Below are 6,725 nucleotides of genomic sequence, written 5' to 3'. Positions count from 1 at the left end.
AGAAGAAGAAGAAGAAGAAGAAGAAGAAGAAGAAGAAGAAGAAGACGGCTTACCAGAAAGCAGACATCATTGGTCGTAACTGGGGTTCAGGCAGATACTGTGGCGCTTGGACTGACAGAGGACAGGGACGAGACTGGTGTACCTATAGGCTGGCTGGCACTTTACTGGGTACTGTGTGCATCTGGGTCACGCTCGTGTCAGCTGTTTCAGGAGATAGTATTGTCCCCATTGGACAGATGGGAGATTGGGGGTTCGAGAGGGAAGGGTGATAGATGGGCTCAGAGAAACCATGCTAACAGTGCAGGGTGGTGGAGCTTAAGGGAAGCTAGGGCCAGTGTTTTAGGAGGGACAGACTTGTGGGTCGTTTGGGAGCATTGGACCCAGAGAGGCCTTCCACAGTGGTCAGGACAGCTCCTAGCTGCAGGCCCTCCATCTACAAGGTGGCCTGGGTCAGGCCTACAGACCAGCTCTGGCCCCTTATCTGAAGGCTTGACTGCTAAGGTTCATGGTCTCTGGATCCTAGGGCAGATGCTAGGATGGTTGGAGAGGCAAGTCTTAGGCCTACACCTCTCCCTGTCTGCTAGCCCTTGTGGAAGGCTCCTGAAGTTCATTGGCCTGGCCTTGGTTTCTGGCTGAAGAACTGTATGCAGCTTGTGTTTGACTCTGAATCACTCTACCACTAAGTCACACACCAAGGCAACCCCTCAGAAAACCAGCAAAAACCAGCCCCTTGCTGGATGTGGTGCCTCATCCCTGTGATTTCTGCATTTGGGGACTAAGACAGGAGGATAGCCATAAGTTCAGGACTAGCTTGGGCTATATATTGAGTTCTGGGCTAGCCTGGGTTACAGAGTGAGATACTATCTTAAATGTTTTAATCAAGCAAGCAAGCAAACAAACAAACAAAAACCAGCCATCCCCTCAAAAACTCTTCCAGCCATGCTTGACCATCATACCCTTCTCCCTCCCTCCCTCCCTCCCTCCCTTCTTCCCTCCTCCCTCCTCCTTCCCTCCCTCCCTCTCTTCTCCTTCCTTCAAATAGTTCACTGTTTTTCACAGAAAATCTGTTTTTCTTTGACTTTTTTTTTTTTCATATATACTCTGTAAAGGGCTCTCCTGTTATTTTAGAATCTATTCTGAGCCCTATTCTGTGCTCAATTACACACCTTCTATAATTGATTTTCATGAAATTTAAATAACAAAGAGGGGCGCTTATGTCATTTCTTCCTTATAAATAAAATACACCCTTTAAATTCGTTCCTGTTGGAAAGCTGCAGTGGTCCATCCCAAAGCAGTTTAGCATCTTGCATGGGTGACGTCTGGCTGCCTCATTAGAAGTGGCTGAGAAGGGAGGTGTGTCCTGCAAACAAGAGCCACAGTTGTGCACACTGCTCCCAATCTGAAAACAGCCTGCCCTGAACACCAAACTGTCCATCAGGACTCCGAGGCAAGCATCTGCTTGTCCCTGGACATGTGACATGGGGAACCGGCAAGTTGGGGCAGGGTCATGGCAGTCAGGGAGGCTCGGCAGGAAAGTCAGAGGCCTGCCTTGTGGATCCTGGATCTGAAGAGGACATGTACAGGAGGGAGGGGGAATGGGCTGAACACAAATCATTCAGTACTTGCTAGGCTTGCCGACTGCTTCCCTCACAGCCCAGGTTAACAGAGAGTGTTCTCCAGAGCTTGCCCAAAGTCCTGGGAGCCAGAGCAGAGTAACACACAAACCAACAAAAGCAAGGTGCTCTATGGGACCCTGGGGTGGGGCTGTTCTTTAAATTCTAAGGTGATGGTATTTGACATCTATCTTCAAATTTTCCTATCTAGAGCCAGGCATGGTAGTGTGCAGCAGGAACTACAGTGATTAGAACTTGGAGAAAGGATAATGGAGAAAGGAGTGCAAGGTTAGTTTCAGCTACATAGTGAGCCTGGGGAGCCTGGGCCACGTTAAACTCCTCTCTTATAAACAAACAATATCAACCTTTTGGGTAGTATCTCCACTTGGGGTCTGGCAGAGAGGAACCAGAGTGTGTCTTGGAGGGAGCTTTTGGGACTTCTGGCAGCAGAAGTTTCTGGACTTGAAGGGGTTACCCCAGACCCAGCCTTCTGATTCCCAGATCCCAGTGTGCACTGCCTCTCATCCTCCAGGATAGCTTCCTCCTGGTAGACTGAGGTTGGTGGCTTTATACTGTGACCCTAGGATTCTTCTGGAATCCGGTCCCTTGGCAGTCAGCTCCAAGCAGGATCCATAACAGCACCTAGGTCTCCCTAAACACAGGTAAAGAAATCCATATTCACAGAAGTCCAGAAATGTATGACTGACTTTAAATATGATGCTGGTCTGGGAGGGGCAGGAATTACTACCGAGGACAAGACTGGAACGGCTAGAGAAACCCAAATGTGGACTGGACACTAATTAGTAATAAGTTTTAATCATTGTCCTTGGGTTACACTCAAATGGCTTCACTTTTTAAAAGGTAGGTATCTGCTTATCAAGCAAAATGCCGATATGGCAATGCAAATGTTGAGAAATGTTTATCACTGCATTTGAGTGTTCATGGATACTTCTGAAACTTTTTCTTCTAAGTTTGAAAAAAGGGGGAAAAATCACATAGCAATCAGGAGCATGTTAAATGAAGATGGTTCATAAGTGAAGCCATTGGGAAAAAATGCCTGGCATTTTGTTGCAGGTTGGTCAGGGGCAATGGATTCTGATTTATCAATGTCTACCTGGCTTATGGTTACTTATAAGGAAGGATGGTTCTCCCTTTACCGTGTTTTTGGTACCAGGGTCTATAGGTGATGCTGATGGGTACTAGGCCCAATGCACACATCTCAGCTCCTTCCAAAGGCACCAGACCCGAATCTTGGATGTCTTTGCACAGGCTGCAGTTTCCTGGCTCCATCCTCAGATGCACTGGGCTGGTGAGAGGGTGACCACCTTCTGAGTCAGACCTTAGAGACTGATGGGTGGATGGTGTAAGTACATTTAAAGGTGACAATGCCTAAGTGGGCATGGCAGATAGCTGGTGTCAAAAGCCAAACTGTCCTTTAGTTCTGCTCTACCTCATGCTAGCCACGGGGACAAGCCAACCCTGGCTTCTCAGATTCCTTGTCTGCTCTAGTATACACTCCAATGAACCACGTAAACAAGGTAAACAAGGTAAACAAGGATAGGAACTTGAACCTGCCAGCCCATCTGCTTCTGACATTCAGTTTTCAGTTCACTCTGCTTCTGGGCGGGACAACCTCAGGTCTCTCACTATTCCCTAAGCCTATGGTTCTCTGTGTTCCAGGGACAACTGGTTGACCTTGACTCTTACCTGGTGACATCTGTAGACTTCATCTTTCTGCCTACACTTTTGTACAACATTGGGTTTTTGTATATGTCACTTCACACCAGAGGAGCCTGAACTTAGAAGGTGTACACTGTATGTTTCATTCTGTCAAACAGCCATACACCATTAAGTTAAAGAGACTTGGAAAAATACAACTGGGTGTTGGTCTTCACTCATTTGCTGCTTTGGGAATAATAGTTATGTTTTAAAAACATGCTAGATGTTGACATATAGTGGGGTTATCATTTGTTTTTTATTTTCAAGGTCTGATCATTTACCCGTCAGTCTTAAAGACTTTTTTTTTTTTTTACCAGACTTAGAAGCAGAAACTTTCAGTGAGGAGGGTCTACATCTCCTGGCAATCTGTTCCTGACGTTTTTCTTTGGCTTTCTTCATTCTCTTGGCCAAAAATTTAGCACATTGTGAAGCCTCCTCATGTTTCTAAGTATGTTGTCTTTAGCGTAGTATGTTGGCATTTGTGTTACAGGACACGCAGAATCACAGACCCTGAATCTTGGGATTTTTGGTCCCGGACCTCTTACCTTCTTAGTTTAAGGGCCTCTGACAGCATATTGGCAGACATCACCTTCTTTAGAGAGACTTACATGTGTTCAGATTTTTCTGGTTTTGGGGTCCCAGATGCTAAGGCACAGTAGTATCTGTCAGTCCAGGAATATCCTTTTCTCTCATGTGTTTGTTCATTACAATAATCAAGTTGCGAACATTCAGATTGGCATCTTGAGCACTTGCACTTCCTCTCTAGTTCTCCTTGGTCTATAACAGGAACTCGCCTTGCTCAACCACAGGAGCACTCTCCCATGGGTGGAGACACCTTGCTTCGTGGGAAAAACCTTGCTATGTAGTTTGGACCACACAGCTCTTTCATTCTTCACCTAGACCATCAGCAGCTACTTCTGTGGTCATGGGATGCTCCCCGAAGGTGTAAAGCTTGTGGTCATCATGCACTTGTGTGAGTTTCTGACTGCTGGTGGCTGGGAAGGAGGTATTCAGTGTCATAGCGACACTGATGATGTACCTAGGAGGCACCACAAAACATCCACCATTTTTCGTTTGGTGTTTTGCTTGTACCAAGTACATACCAGCTGCCCACAGAGCCCAAGGAAGGGCATCAGAGCCCCTGGAACCAGAGTTACAGATTGTTGTGAGATGCCCTTGTAGGTACTGGGAATAGAATTCAGGTCCTCTGGAAGAGCAGCCTGTGTTCCTAATCACTGAACATCTTTCCAGCCCATTTTTAAAATTAATTATTTGATGTGTATAGGTGTTTTGCTTGTATGTTTTGTGTGCACCATATTCATGCAGTGCTCAAGGGGCCAGCAGAGGGTGTTGGATCCCCTCAGACTGAGCTTACAGACAGTTGTGTATAGCTATGTAGGTGCTGAGAATTGAACCCAGGTCTTCGGAAAGAACAACCAGTGCTCTTAGCCACTGAACCATCTTCCCAACCCTATCACTGCTATTTTATTTAAATGATAGGAATATTTTTCTTTTGTCTTTTAAAAAGGCGAAACTTGATGAAGGTGATTCACACACAGAAATCTCCAGGTCCTCAATAACTTGTAAGTATATATCTGGAAGTCTATGACCATCCCCTTCAAGGGCTTTGATACAGATGTGCTATCTGCATGATGGAAAACATTGTTTTTTAGACAGGTTCTTACTATGTTAGTCTTATTATAGCCCTGGCTGTCCTGGAATTTACCATGTAGACCAGGCTGGCCTCAAACTCACAGAGATCCTCCTCTGCCCCTGCCTCTACCTTATGTGCTGGAATTAAAGGTATGTGCCACTATATCTAGCATGGTAAAAAAATTTTCAGCCATAAAGAAAAATAAAATTTTGTCATTGGCAGGATATACGCTGTGGAATAAGCCAGATTCAGAAAGAATCTTTCTTGTAGAACCTAAGTTCAATCATGTATCTATCAAACATCTATCTATCAATCATCCATTTGTCATCTATCTGTCTATCATCTGTGTGTCTATCTAGCCATCATCTATCATCTATTATCTATCTATCTAACTATCTATCTATCTATCTATCATCTAATTATCTGTCATCTGTGTATCTATCAATCATCTGTCTATTTATCTGCCATCTATCAATCATCTATTAATCATCTATCTATCTATCTAACATCCATCTACTTATCTGCCTATCTGTGTTTCATCTAAGTATCTATCTGTCATCTATCTAGCTGTGTGTCTATCATCTGTCTGTCTGTCTGTCTGTCATCTATCTAGTCTGTTTCTACCTATAGATGAGGTCAGGGAAGCAGAAAGGAGCCTCTGAGCATGATGGGAACTGAAGAAGAGGTCTTAAGGGCAGGGAGGGAGTAAAGAATCCCATGTGATGTGACAGCAAAGGAGAGGAGCCCTGAGAGAAAACCATCCAACGGAAGCAAGGGAGACAGGAAATAGGACATGGTGAAATGATGTCTGTGTATGAAAATAATAAAACCATTTACTTTGTATGCTGTCTTTCAAAAATTAATACTAAAATTGAGCTGGCTGACTGGCTGCAGGAGCGCCAAATGTTGGTGTCTAGTGTTTACACATTATTTTCTTGCTCCTGATGCATATCCTCTGTGGTTGGTGTGGTTGGTCGGTTCTCGCTGCACCCCGCACTCTCCCAGGAGCTGGGCTGAATGGAAGGCCAATCTTCTGAGCATTGTGGGTGGGTCACCATGCAGAAGAAAGGGGGGGGGTGGCTAGAAGGCCTCCCATCAGCAATGAGATGGCTGTGATAAGTAGACCACTTTAGCTTATAATATATTGGCCACCATTGGTTCCCAGGCTGTGCCTATCCCAGGGAACAAAGAAACATGCCTCTCAGGTACTCGGGCTCACACAGGCTGTGGAAGCAGCTGAGGACCAGGGGTCTCTGCTGCCCAGAGCTTTGTATTTCCTCATTTCTTGGTACCATTGCCTGAGCCCCATGAGGTATTTTTTCACTGACTCTGCATGCTATGAAAGCAGGTAGGCTGGCCTGGCCTGACCTGGCTTGCATTGTTTGTCCTACATTCTTGACTAGAACCATGTATGGCTTATGGCACAAACTCAATAATATAAGCATGGTTGCAGGGCAGGGTGGTGTACTCATTTAAGCCCAGAACTCGGGAGGTAGAGGCAGGTAGATTTCTATGAGTTTAAGCCCAGCCTGATCTACATAGTAAATAGTGAATTCCAGGATAGCCAAGACTACACTGTGAGAAGCTGTCAAAAAAAAAAAAAAAAAAAAAAAAAAAAAAAGAAATGAAATGAAAAGAAAAGAAGAAAAAATAAAAGCAAGGATATTGACTGTCCTCCTGGTCTGTCTGGGTAACTAAATTTCAAATAAGGGATTTCAGAGTAGTCCCCAAGCCCTAAG

Source organism: Arvicanthis niloticus, chromosome 8 (genome assembly GCF_011762505.2).
Source record: "Arvicanthis niloticus isolate mArvNil1 chromosome 8, mArvNil1.pat.X, whole genome shotgun sequence".
NCBI lineage: Eukaryota > Metazoa > Chordata > Mammalia > Rodentia > Muridae > Arvicanthis > Arvicanthis niloticus.
Note: the sequence above shows the minus strand (reverse complement) of the source record.